Consider the following 14,823-nt stretch of genomic DNA (forward strand, 5'->3'; position numbering starts at 1 on the left):
AACTCCCCAATAAGAACAGCTGATTAAAATCTATATAAACTCAATATGCTGATCTGCAATGGGAAAGAAGTTGCGGTTGTAGATGTCACAATAAGAATTGAAGGTAACAATAATTCCCTGGATAAAGCATGGGATTAACTGAAGAGGTTAAACAATTGACAAGCGGCTCGACTGTGAAGATTTTCAGGTTTATTATAGGCACCAGGAGAAAGTGGTATGCACAAAACGACCTGTTGATGAAATTCCTCAATATCCAGAAATTTAAATTGTTTGCGGAACAAATCTCCCGACTGGCATTGTTACAGACAATAAAAAACATTGCCTCACTCTTAACCACTTTTAATTCTTTTCTCTTTTTTTGCATGTTTTGATATTTTATATGCTCTTTTGTATATCTTGGTCTTGTTTTTTTTATTTTAATTCATATTTATTTAAGAAAGTTCACTTTGCAATTTTATGTCATATGCAACAAAACAAATCAAGGGATTTATACCTTTGTCAAGAGACATGTCTCATTAGCTTTGCATTACCCCGCGTGGTTTTATTCTGCAACAATGGCACTATTTCAATATTTACAATTTTATTTTTTTAGTTCTATTTTATCTCCCGCCCTATTCCATTAGGTAGTCAGATATTTTATGTGGACATGCCACGATTAAAAATATGGAACGTGCACCAGTTTGTGAGGTTATTTATAGCAGGATAGGTAGATAAAATGGTTAAGATGACATATGGTATACTTGCCTTTTTTTAGCCAAGACATAGAGTTTAAGAGCTGGGAGGTTATCTTGGAACCACATGAAGTATTGGTTAGGCCACAGCTAAAGTATTGTGCACAATTCTGGAATCCACATTATAGGAGGATATGATAGCACTGGAAAGGGTGCAGGGGAGATTTACCAGGATGTTGCCTGGGCTGGAGAGTTTTTGTTGTGAAGACAGATTAGATAGACTGGGGTTGTTTCCCTTGGAGCAGAGGAGACTGAGGGAGGTGTATAAAATTATGAGGGGCATAGAGTAGACAGGAAGAAACTTTTCCCCTTGGTGGAGGGATCAATGACCAGGGGCATAGACTTAAGGTAAGGAGCAGGAGGATTAGAGGGGATGTGAGGAAAAATATTTTCATTCAAAGGGTGGTGGGAGTCTGGAACTCACTGCATGAAAGGGTGGTGGAGGCAGAGACCCTCATAACATTTAAAAGTATTTAGATGTTCACTTGCAATGCCAAGGCATACAAGACTATGGACCAAGTGCTGGAAAATGGGATTAGAATAGTTGGGTAGTTTTGACTGGCACAGACACGATGCGCTGAACACCTCTATGACTATGACAATATAGAACTACGACAATAAAGGAAAGTGTTGAGAGCAAATCATGTTTAACTAACTTGCTTGAGATTTTGTAATGGGATAACAGTGAGGATGGATGAAAGGAGTGCAGTATGTGGTCTTTCAAAAAGTCATTTTAAAAAGCACCACATAGGTTTGCAAGTAAACTGGGCCAATGGGCTAAAGGGGGCTTTAGGACTATGGTACAAAATTGGCTAAGGAATAAATGTGGTAATGATTGGTTCGGGTCTGGATTGCACTGCCTGGAAGTGCGGCGGAGGCAGGTTCAATCGAGGCATCCAAGTGGGCATTAGATGATTACTTAAATAGAAACAATAAGCAATGGCACAGGGAAAAGGCAGGAGAATGGTACTAAGGCACGATGCTCGTTTGGAGAGACACAATGGGCTGAATGGCAACCTTCAGCACCGTAACAATTCTGTGATTCTGTTTCTCAGACTGGAGGGAGGTATGCAGTGATGTTACCCAGGGTTCAGTACTGGGGTCACTGCTGTTTTAAGATATATATTAATTTTGACGAGGATGTTCGGTGCACAATTCTGTAATATGCAGGTAACACAAAACTGGGACAAATAAACAAACAAGGGTAGTGATAGACTTCAAGAAGATATGGAGACAGGTGGAATGGACAAACATGTGGTAGATCAAGTTCAATGCAGAAAGTGCAAGGTGGAACAGCAGAGAAATTTGGTGGTGTTTGCAGGTAAAGAAAATAATTAATGGAACATACAGGATTGTGGGTTTTATTGTGATGATACACTTGCAATTAATAGAAATGTATATATTTTTTCCTTGTTTAATCATAGAATCTTACAGTGCAGAAAGAGGCCATTCGGCTCATCAAGTCTGTGCCGACCACAATCCCACGCAGACTCTATCCCTGCAGAGTGAGTGTGGGGAACTGCTGCTTCCTTTCGGGTGATTTCTCAAGTATTGAAGAGATCACGGAGTGAATTACAAGGGGTGGTTAAAGCAAAGCTTTTGGATTTGGCGAACAAACTGCACTTGAGTTCATCTGAAAGAGTGAGGAGGGCAGAGATAATTTCAGAGATAGTGCAGCATTCAAATTTGCTAGAGACACACACAGTCTGAATCATTAGAATTGGCTAAAATTCAAATACAAATGAAACAGCTGCAACAGGATAAAGAAATGAAAGTGTGAATTAGAATTAAAAGCAAGGAAAAAGAGGCAAAGGAAAAGGAAAGAGAGAGAATATTTGAACTTCAAGAACTGAAAATAAAATTTCAACTTAAAATGGTGCAAGAGCAAGGGTTAAAACTGCAAGACTGCCAGCAGAAATGGCAGACTATTTCAAAGTAATTCATAAATCAATGTTTGTTTTCAACATCAATTTCAATTTGTGAGGGATAGAAACTGGGGAAGAGAGAAATCTGCAGGTGGTCAGTGCAAAGGAGGCCTCATTGGAGATAGGAAGGACAGCTTGCCTCAGGTTAAAAAGGAAACATGAGGGTGAAAGAGAGTTAAGAAAGTTTAAATGTTTGTAATAAAGTTGGACACAAAGTCGCAGTGTTGGTAGCTTAAGAAAAGCATTGGGAAGATCAACAGGTTAAAACTGGATCAGCCAGTGGGGTTTGTTAAATTGGGAAAAGAATCCATGGTTAAAGTTGAAGAGGTGCAAAAGAATGTACAGTCTGTTTAGAGGTTAGTTAATAAGCAAGTGTCAGATCTTTTAAAAGATTTTATTTGTGTGGGTAAGGTTTACTCGTGCATGAGAAGTAGGTGAAGAAGTTAAGATCTTAAGAGATGCAGGAGCAAGTCAATCTTTAATGGAGAGAGATGAGGAAATATGTAGTTTGGAAGGAATATTGCCCGAAAAGGTGGTAGTATGTGGAATGTTTAGTAAAGGGAGTAGTGTTCCATTATATAAGGCAAGGTTAGAGAGTCTGGTGAAAAGTGGTGGTCGCAGTAATAGAGAAATTACCTTTTTCAGGGATACAGTTTATCCTGGGTAACGATATAGCTGGATCATAGGTGGGAGTGATGCCAGTGGAAAAGCCAGTGGAAAGTCAAACAACTGAGGTGCTGTAGGAAGCATATCCTGGGATGTTTTCTGACTGTGTGATAACAAGATCACAAAGTCACAGGTTCAGACAGGAGGAACAGAAATCAAGGAGTAAAGATAGAGGCTGAAATTCAGGTTGCTGAAGAACGAAGCAGATATCTTCAGTTCAGGAAAGTTGGCAGAATTACAACAGAAAGATGCAGAGATAAGGCAGTTGTATCAGAATCCATACGCAGAAGGACTACATTAGGATGTTGTTGAATTTTGCTGTACCTGTCATACATGTTAGGTAATAAGAAAACCTCAAGCTGTAATCAAACCAGCAACAGGTTTAAAAATCATACCCATTCCAGCATTTGAGGAACCTTTTGCTGGAGTCTTAATTGATTATGTGGGACCCCTGCCTAAAATGAGAAGTGGGAATCAGTGTTTGTTGGCCATAATGGATATATCTACTAGATTTCCAGAGGCCATTCCATGATGTAATATTACAGCTAAAAGAATTATAGAGGTGTTACTTTTTTTTTACTCGATACAGACTGCCCATAGAAATCCAATCAGATCAAGGATCAAATTTTACATTGAAGTTATTCAAGGAAGTTATGGATAGCTTAGGAGTAAAGCAATTTAAATCGACTGCGTTTCATGCAGAATCTCAAGGAGCATTAGAACGGTAGCATCAAACTTTGAAGACCATGTTATGGGCCTATAGTGAGGATTATCCAGAGGATTGGGATAAAGGAATTCCATTTGTACTTTTTGCAATTAGGGAGGCACCTAATAAATCAACGAAATTCAGTTCATTCAAATTAATTTTTGATCATAAGAAGACCACTTAAATTGATCAAGGAGAAATTGGTGAGTCAGCATTCTGAGGCTACATTGTTGGACTGTGTGTTAAACTTTGGGGAGAGGTGAATGAGGGCTGGTGAATTGGCTCGAGAGTATTTAAATGGGACACAGCAAGTAATGAAAAAGGGAATGGATAAGAAATTTAAAAATTGCAGCAGTGTTTAGTGGGCCTTATCAAAATCGAAAGAAAATTAAGTGAGGTCAATTATTTGATTAGAATGCCAGACAGAAGAAAAACTCATATTAACATGCGAAAAGGAAAGGAAAGCAGGAGGAGGATGTGTTATTTGATACAAGAGTGAAGAAACAAATGCAGATGATTCTGTATTTGGAAATCCTCAAATCAGATTGGACAATGAGAAAGTAATCAAAAATTGGGATAAATTACTGAGTAACCTTCTGGAGGAAAATCAAGATGACCGGAAAGAGTTATGACAATTATATAGAGCTATGTGGGAACAAACTGGGAAGTACTAAAGTAATTGTGCATGATGTAGATGTCGGAAATGCTGTTCCAATTAAGTAACATCTGTATACACTTAATCCACTCAGTTTGGCAGTTTCAGAAGGAGAAGTTAACGTTTGCTCAGTCTGAGATGCAGCAGCTGAAAGTCTCGATCAAATACAACAAAGGATTAGTGGACAGTTACAAACCTCAGTTAATGAAGACGCGAATGAGTGCAATATGAAACTGGTGAAGGCAGAGAAGGAGAACAAGCGACTGGAAGATGATGTGAATAAGGAAATTGAGCAGATGCAATAGATGCAGAAAGATTTGACCAATTTGGAGCCTGTTCCTCAGTTCATAGAATCATAGAAACCCTACAGTGCAGAAAGAGGCCATTTGGCCCATCGAGTCTGCACCCAGGCCCTATCCCCATATCCCTACAATTATATAGAGCTATGTGGGAAGTTGTTGAAATTAACTGGGCATAAACTGCAAAGCTGTCAACAACAGCTCATCATCTAGGAGAAAAGTTTAGATCAATCAGCAGTCATATGTGATCTCAAGATAGAAATTGTGGAACAGAATAGCAATATGAGAGAGAAATCCCAGCATTTGCAAGAAGAAAATCATAACCTGAAGCTAAAAATGGGAGATGCAGGAAAGAATTGAGTGCATCATTTCACAGCAGAAGGGGGAATTGGACTACTTGACAGAGCAACTAAGGGAATTTTTTAAAAAGGGACAGGGATAAAGAGGCCTTAAAGAAAGCAACAAAGGCTCAGAGCAGTAAGCAGAACGCGGAGTGGATATGGTTGAGCTGCACAATGAGTCCCAACTGGCAGATGCACTGTCAATGGTTGAGACATGGTTAGTTGTCATAACGAGCTGGCGAAAGAAGGTTGCAGCATTCAATGCTGGAAAAGAAAGACTGAACAGGACTATACCACTGTTAAAGTTGCATGCTTAGATATAATAAGATATAGGGTGGGATCCTCCCCAAAAAAATTCTAAGTGCAGAAATCGTGTAAAAAATTGGAGCAAATCCTGCTGGATTTTTCAGCAGGATTTTCAAAATGAATCTCCTATTCATTTTGTGCATCACAGAGTGTGAATCACATTAAAAATCAGAGGGTGGAGCCTATTCCCGCTGGAGAGGCTGGCAGCATATCGTTGAGCAGGCTACTGCGCACGTGCTGATCTGTCAGAGTTCAGCGCTTGCACAATGGCCCCGCACTGCTAGCCTCCTGATCACAGGCCAGCCCTGCGACCCTGCATCACTGCCCTTCTGAACTCCCCACCACCGATGGCTGGCCTCCCGGACGTGCCCAGGCCAGCCCGATCCCTCCAGCAGGCCGAACCCCACCCACCCCGATGGCTTGCCCTGATCGCTGGTCTCCCTCCCGTCACTGATCCCAGTGCAGAGTGGCAGCAGGACCCTCACCCATCGCCCTCAGAGGCCCCACCCTCTATTAGGCCCTCCTCTGGCCCTGCCCCCTGGGCATTGCCACATTGGCCTTTGGGCAGTGACAGAGGCCAGGCTGGCAAAGTGCAGGGATCACCCCCCGCCCCCCACCAACCCCCGACCTCCTGGTGGCCTCCATGGCCCCTCTTCAATCCAGCGGGGTTGGGCCATCAGCTCTCCACTAGTGGGGAGATGTTGTAAAGCCTACTGGAGTGGAACACTCCTGGCAGGGGTTTTGGGTGGGGGTTGGAGGCGAGGAGGGGGGCGGGGGGGAAGAGAATGGAGATGGGGTGGGAGAAAAGAGAGACTCCGGCAGGCCTGGATACTTCAGTCCCAGGCCCGCTAATGCTATGTTAATGGCCATTTACATAATTTATTCAACTCTGCGTCAATTTCTGGCGTGGAACTCATGATGCCCAGCAGCCAGAGACATGCGGAGGCTATGGCGCCCAGTGTGAAGCCCGCTACACGGCCTCTGCTTATGTCTCCCAGACCACTGCGCTGCTGGGAGAATCACCCCCATAGGATGCTAATAGTGTGAAAAAATAACTAGAGGCTTTAGAAAAATGAAGCCATCTGTTTATATTGTTGATTCATTTTTTTTAAGGGGGGTGGTGTGATGATATACATGCAATTAATATAAATATATATGTCTAGGTTTCTTTCCTTTTTTCAAGGGGAATGTTTTAAATTTCAGATTTTTTTCTGCAGGTAACCAGTGTCTGGTAAACATTTAGCTCCAGGGTGTAAAAGCAAATTACTTACTCATTTCAGCTAGAAATTTGTTGTTTTCTTAGAGCAAATGGGTTTATTCTTATACCAAAATATCCTTTGGGAGTTTAATTGACAGGGTGGTGTGATAATGAGCAGAACTGGGTCTGTGCAGAGAGAAAAGGGCTTTTGCATTTTGGAGGGCAGCTCTGCAGAAGTCAGAGACATGTGCTGACCATCCCTGAGAACTCACTCCCTCCACAAAATCTCTCTGAAAGCTTCAAGACTGTTAGCACACTTTATAGCAAGTATATTTATGGTTGGCAACTGTATTTAAAGTGCTTTTACATCTGTAAGAGGAATGTTTTTTATTTGGAACCGAAACAGTGAGAAGCTAAAAAGTAAAGTTGCTTCCTTACAATTTTAAATATTGTCCAACTATTAATAGTTAAGCTGTGTCATTTGTTAGAGGTATATTTAAATTGTGTTATTAAATAAAGTTTGTTTTACTATAAAAGATCCACCACTTTTCAGTGGAATCAATGTAATTTGGGATTCTGGTCCAGCTCCCTAACATTATAACCAACCATAAGAGAATGAAAGCTGGAAGTTATATTAAACCTATACTGAAGGCTAACTTTGCCTCAACTGGAGTACGGACTGGTTCTGGACACCACATCGTAGAAAGGACTTGAAGGCTTTGACAGGGTATAGTAGAGATGTACTAGAATGGTTTTAGAGAAGGCAGAATACAGGTGTTTGGACAGACTGAAGCTGGGGTTATTCTTCTTACAGCAGTGAATGTGAAGAGAGATTTGATATATTAAAATAAAGGGTGTCTGTTCCCAATGGCTAAAGGTTCAATACCCAAAGATTATAAATTTAAGATGGCTGACAGAAAAAGAGAAGTGACATTTATTTTTCTTAAAGACAGCAAATGGTGTGGATTTGGCTGGTGGATCCAGATTTATTAGCAATCTTCAAAAAAGGAATGAGATAAAGTCTGGGCTAATGTTGTGTGTATTACTGTACCCCCAAAAGCCAATGAAGGAAAAGAACCAGAATCAATCTTTACTTGGTATAGATTCATTCAAAGTAAATCCTTACAGGTAAATATCTCCTGTGGGGGGTCCATTAGATCAGTTGGTTAGAGTGATGTAGAATGATGCCAATGGCATGGCTTCTATTCCCTTACTGGCCCTGGTAATTTAAAGAGATCTGCCTCCTTGCTTTGCCCAATGTTTGATGTGAAGTGGTGCCCCTCAAACTAGGTAGACATTTATCACTCTTGCTTGTGGACTATGACTAATTATATTACCTCCTTACTTTGCAGTCAGTGTCTCTTATGTACTCAAGTAACCATTCAAATCCATGCCCTCCACCTGTCTATACACAACCTCAAGTTAAACAACCAACATGTCTCTTCTGTCTAGGAGCTAAAAACTGTGTGAACTAAGTTTGGGCAACCTCAACTTAGTTGAGTAAGGACTAATTGTTCAATGGCAATCTCACTTCAAATGGACAACATGGTAAATAAAAGTTACAGTTCTCAGACTGGAGTTTAAAGAAAGAAAAAGATTTGGGTTCATATACAAGCATGGGACGTTTTGACGCATTTTACAGCCAATGATGTAACTTTACAATGTAGTCACATTTACAATGTAGGAAATGCAGCAGCCAATTTGCACACAGCAAGATCCAGAAATATCCATAGGATAATGACCAGAAAATCAGTTTTTGTGGTGCTGATTGAGCAATCAGTATGGCCAGGACATTCTGGATCTCCTGCTCATCTTCAAAAAATAAATCACTAAACTGGTATGTTGCAGAGGAGGCCATTTGGTATGGGATAGTGGAATAATATCATGCATCTTTTCTGTCCACCTGAGAGAGCAATTTGGGCCTATGTCTAACTTCTTAACTGCAAGATACCACCACTGGAAATCAACTTTGATTTTTGAGCTCAGATTCTGGACTGAGACTTGAACTCAAAGCCTTCTGACTAGGAGGTACAAGTGATACCAACTTAACCATGGCTGACTCCCAGTGGGCCTCAAGAGGAGTGGTTTCTGTGTCATATGTTTATTAAAATCTCACACACACGACTTGCTTCATTGCTTCCACTCCAGGGAGGATCACAATATGGTTGAATTTCTAATACAGATGGAGGGTGAGAAAGTAGGGTCCCAAACCAGTGTCCTCTGCTTGAACAAGGGGGAATTACAATAGGATGAGGGCGGAGTTGGCTAATGTAGACTGGGAACACAGACTAATTGGTGGGACAGTTGAGGAACAGTGGAGGATGTTTAAGGAGATTTTTCTCAGTACTCAGGAAAAATATATTCCAGTGAAAAAGAAGGAATGTAAGAAAAGGGATAACCAGCCATGGATAACTAAGGAAATAAAGGAGAGTATCAAATTAAAAACCAATGCATACAGAGTGGCCAAAATTAGTGGGGAACTAGAAGAATGGGAAGGCTTTAAAAAACAACAAAGAACTACTAAGAAAGCAATAAAGAAAGGAAAGATAGATTATGAAAGTAAACTAGCACAAAATATAAAAACTGATAGTAAAAGTTTTTACAAATATATAAAACGGAAAAGAGTGGCTAAAGTAAATGTTGGTCCCTTAGAAGACGAGAAGGGGGATTTAATAATAGGAAACGAGGAAATGCCTTAAACAAGTTTTTTGTGTCGGTCTTCACAGTGGAGGACACAAATAGCATACCAATAATTGACGGTCATGGGACTGTGAGGGGGTGAGGACCTTATAACGATCACCATTACTAAAGAGGTAGTGCTGGGTATGCTAATGGGACTAAAGGTAGACAAGTCCCCTGGCCCGGATGGAATGCATCCCAGGTAATAAAAGAATTTGCTATTAGCAAATGCATTAGCTGTAATTTATCAAAATTCACTGGACTCTGGGGAGGTGCCAGCTGATTGGAAACAGCTAATATAACGCCACTATTTTAAAAAAGAGGTGGACAAAAGGCAGGTAGCTACAGGCCGGTTAGCTTAACATCCGTAGTTGGGAAAATGCTGGAATCTATCATTAAGGAAGAAATAGCAGGACACCTGGAAGAGAATGGTTCAATCAAGCAGACGCAGCATGGATTCATGAAGGGAAAGTCATGTTTGACTAATTTACTGGAATCTTTTGAGGATATAACGAGTGCGGTTGAGAGAGGGGAACCGGTGGATGTGGTGTATTTAGATTTCCAGAGGCATTTGATAAGGTGCCTCACAAAAGGTTGCTGCATAAGATAAAGGTACACGGAGTTGGGGGTAAAGTGTTAGCGTTGATTGAGGATTGGCTATCTAACAAAAAGCAGAGAGTCGGAATAAATGGGTGCTTTTCCGGTTGGCAATCAGTGACTAGTGGCGTGCTGCAGGGATCGGTGTTGGGGCCTCAACTATTTACCATATACATAGATGATCTGGAGGAGGGGACCGAGTGTAGGGTAACAAAGTTTGCGGATGACACAAGGATGACTGGGAAAGCAAATTGCGTGGAGGACACAGAGTCTGCAGAGAGATTTGGATAGGCTAAGTGAGTGGGCAAGGATCTGGCAGATGGAATATAACATTGGTAAGTGTGAGGTTATCCACTTTGGAAGGAATAATAGTAAAATGGACTGTTATTTAAACGGTGAAAAATTTCAACATGCTACTGTGCAGAGGGACCCGGGGGCCCTTGTGCATGAATCACAAAAACTCAGTTTGCAGGTGCAGCAGGTAATCAAGAAGGCAAATAGAATGTTGGCCTTTATCGCGAGAGGGATGGAGTATAAAAGCAGGGAGGTCATGCTGCAACTGTACAGGGTACTGGTGATGCCGCACCTAGAGTACTATGTACAATTTTGGTCCCCTTATTTAAGAAAGGATATATTAGCTCTGGAGGGGGTATAGAGAAGGTTCACCAGGTTGATTCCGGAAATGAGGGGGTTGGCTTATGAGGAGAGATTGAGTAGACTGGGCCTGTACTCATTGGAGTTTAGAAGGTTGAGGGGAGATCTTATAAGATAATGAAGGGGCTAGACAGGGTAGAAGCAGCGAGGTTATTTCCACTTACAATGGAAACAAGAACTGGGGGACATAGCCTCAAAATACGGGGGAGTCAATTTAGAACAGAGTTGAGGAGGAACTTCTTCTCCCAGAGGGTAGTGAATCTTTGGAATTCTCTGCCCAATGAAGCAGGAGAGGCTACCTCGTTAAATGTGTTTAAGTCACAGATAGATAGATTTTTAACCATAAAGGGAATTAAGGGTTATGGGGAGTGGGCGGATAAGTGGAACTGAACCCACTTTCAGATAAGCCATGATCTTATTGAATGGCGGAGCAGGCTTGAGGGGCTAGATGGCCTATTCCTGCTCCAATTTCTTATGTTCTTATGTTCTGTAGTATAGTCTAATCCTGGAGCCGCAGACTCTGCCACAGTTTTGGCAGGTAGTGTTTGATGAGGTGGGTGGGGCGCTCTGGATTCTGCACTCCACTTCCACTGTTTACGCATGGCCCCCGCGTGCTCCACCCGATGGCGCTCGAGGTGATTGGCACCTTCGTGGAAGCTTCTTCTCCAGTTTGTGCGTTCTAAGATAAGTGATTCCTGTGTGTCGATGGGGATGTTGCAGTTATTTAGCGAGGCTTTCAGTGTCCTTGTAGCGTTTCCTCTGCTCTCCTAGTGATTGCTTGCCATTGCAGAGCTCTGAGTGGAGAACATGTTTCAGGCATGTGGACAATGTGGCCTGCCCATCACAGCTGGTCAAACGTGACTAGTGCCCAAAACTGGGGATATTGGCCTGGGAGAGAACATTGGTGCACCTATCCTGCCAGTGGATTTGCAGGATTTTGCAGCACCAACATTGGTGATAACTCTCCAGGGATTGGAGGTGTCTGCTGTACATTGTCCATGTTCCTGAAGGGCAGGAACCACGGCTGCTCTGTAGACCATGAGCTTGGTGCTGGATTTGAGGTTCCTCAGGTGTCCGAAGAAGACTGCATTGGCGCATTGGAGTTGATGCTGGATTTCATTGTTGATGTCTGCTTGCGCTGAGAGGGGAGGAGGCTCCTGAGGTTTAGGAAACTATTCATATTGTCCAGGGGCTCACTGTGGATCTTGATGGTCAGGGACAGTGTTGTGTGGCAGGAGTGGACTGTTAGAAAAGCTTTGTTTCCTGGATGTTTAGTCTGAAGCCCATTCTCTCATATGCCTCAGTGAGTGTGTCAATGATGGTTTGTAACTCGAACTTTGTGTGAGCACACACACAGACGTCTGCATACTGCAGCTTGATTAAAGAAGTTGGGGTGGTCTTGGTTCTGGCCTAGAGGTGTGTCAGAGGTTAAAGTTTTCCGCTTGTTCGATAGGTTAGCTCCACTCCAGCAGGGAGCTTCAGGATAATGGGGTGGAATGCTGCGAGGAAGATGGAGAAGAGCATTGTTGTGATGACGTAACCCTGTTTGACCCCGGTTTGTACACATACTGGGTCTGTGGTGGTTCCACTGATGAAGATTATGGCTTGCATGTCATCGTCAAGCAGGTGGAGAATGGTGACTAATTTCTGTGGGCAGCTGAATTTGAGGAGGATGTTCCACAATCCCTGACAGTTGACAGAGTCCAAGGCCTTTGCGAGGTCAAAAAAGGCCACGTGCAGAGGTTGATGCTGCTCTCTGCACTTTTCCTGGATTTGGTGCGTGCTAAAGACCATGTCCATTGTGCCTCTTGATGGGCAGAAGCCGCACTGAGACTCAGCGAGGAGTTCTTACGCCACTGGGAGGACGCGATTGAGGAGGATTCTCGCGATGACCTCTCCCGTGGTGGAGAGTGGGGGAAATCCCTCTGAATTTCCAATCAGTCCTGTCTCCTTTCTTGAAGATGGTCACAATTCAGGCACCACCGTGATTTCCCGGCATGCTCCCTTCCTTCCAGACAAGGATGATGAGGCTGTGGATTCTTGTCAAGACTGCTTCTCTGCTGCATTTTAATGTTTCAGCGGGGATTCCACCTGCTGCGGAGGCCTTGTTGTTTTTCCGCTGTCGGGTAGCTTTTTCAACCTCATGGCGAACTTGGGGGTTGTGCCGAGATGATGGCGGGTAGCGTGCTGTGGGATGGAGTCGAGGGTATTTGCGTCAAAGGCGGCATCTTGGTTGAGGAGGTCCTCGAAGTGCTATCTCCAGCGGGCACTGACTGCCTGTCTTGATGAGCGCCATTCCGTTTTTGGCTCTCAGTGGGGTGGCTCCCTGGACTGACTAATTCACGCACATCGTGATTGTTGGTGAATTGCTGAGTCTTTTGCACTCTTTCCACTCTTCACCTGATCTTTAGGTTGCGGGTTCTTCATTGCACCTCGGCCTTCAGTTGCCTGTAGGCTTGTGTCCTCTGACTTGATCTCCTGATCATTCTCATTGAACCAGTCTTGGTGTTTCCTGGTCGAGAGCCCAAGTGCCTCTCGCAGGTGCTGATTATGGTGGACCAGGTGCTGTGGGCACACTGTGGTTCTGGCTCATTGGTCATCTCCAGTTTAGCTGTGAGGCACCAACTGAGTAGCTTCTTCTTCTCATGGTGTTCGAGTCCAGTGACATCGACTCTCCTGCAGCAATGTTTTTCTGCCTCCGCTGGTATGGGGCCAGGGTGATGGAGATGGTAGGACGGATTAGTCATGGTCAGTCCAGCAGCTATTGGCTCAGGTTATGGTGCGATTGATGCAGACATTTTTGCAGTCCCTTGCCTGATGATGATAGTCCATTAGGTGCCAGTGCTTGGAGGGGGGGTGTTGCCATGAGGTCTTCTGCTTATTCTTCTGGAGGAACAGGGTGTTTATAAGACCAGCTCATTCTAGACATTTTGTCAGGACGACGACTCTGCTGGCATTTGTTTTCCCCACGCCTTCCCAAAGGTTTGCGTCCCTCCCGACTCTAGTTTTGAAGTCACTGAGGAGAATCACTTGTCTCTCTTTGGGATACAGGGCAGTGATTGGTCAAGGCTGGAGTAGGTGGTCTCTTTTGCCTTGTCCATTACCTCTAGGCTTAGGGCGAAGGCACTAATGGCTGTGACAGGATGAGCTGTACGGTCATGAGGCGTTTGCTCACCCCGTGGGAGGGGGTTTGTTGAGATCTGACCAATTTGTTTTTAAACGGTGAAGCCGATCCCGTAGAGACAATGCTCTTCTTCTGGCTTCCCTTTCCAGAAGGGAGTGTATCGGCCACCTTGTTCTTTAAGCTGCCCTTCCCCTGCCAGTCGTGTCTCAGTCAGGGCGGCGATGTCAATGTTGGGGCACGAGTGTTCCCGGGCTTTGATGGCAGTGTGACCTTCAGTCTGTTGGGGTTGTCCATAAGTGTCCTGACATTCCACATCCCGAAGGGCATTTGGGTGCGTGGGGTGAGGGTGGAGGACCCAGTGGAGTGAGGTCTTGGCCTAGTGGTAGGGAATTCCGAGACAACTGGAGAGCAGGTTGTGCTTAAGGATGGGGACTAACAAACACACATCATCCAGCAAGCATCTGCCTGTCAGTGACATCACTCTTAAAGGATGATGTTGTTTGTAGTGTCGGCCTTAGTTGCATTGCTCCTCTCGCCGCCCCCCCCCCCCCCCCCCCCCACCCCCTCTCAACCTGCTGCAACCAATTAACTCATGATTTTCCTGTGATGTCACTGGTATTTTTTCAGTTTATGAGCTCTGCCCACAAGGCTGCATGCAAGAATAATTTGTCTTACAGCAAACTGTATATTTGAAACTCTTAAAAATAAGGTGAATCAATGTCTTTCTGACTGCTGGATTGCTTCCATTTCATTCAAAGTCACTGTGATCTGCCTGTGTAGAAACAAGCTCTCTAATGATTTGCCATGTCAAGACACTGAATTCACAGCAAAGATTCTGAAGATTCATAATTACCCAACTTATTCCTCCACATGCAAATGCAAAACCTGAAACAATGGTGAAAGCAGAATCTACCTCAGCTTGTAGAAGATTTGTGGACAAAT

At 43.5% G+C, this 14,823-nt stretch overlaps 1 protein-coding gene across 1 annotated transcript in view; it reads right to left on the reverse strand.

Annotated features, from left to right (window-relative positions):
• Nucleotides 1-14,823, reverse strand: part of LOC144511913 (26S proteasome non-ATPase regulatory subunit 13-like) — a 79,416-nt gene that overhangs the window by 38,528 nt on the left and 26,065 nt on the right. The gene's annotated exons all lie outside the window — the stretch shown is intronic.

Source organism: Mustelus asterias, chromosome 25 (genome assembly GCF_964213995.1).
Source record: "Mustelus asterias chromosome 25, sMusAst1.hap1.1, whole genome shotgun sequence".
Taxonomy (NCBI): domain Eukaryota; kingdom Metazoa; phylum Chordata; class Chondrichthyes; order Carcharhiniformes; family Triakidae; genus Mustelus; species Mustelus asterias.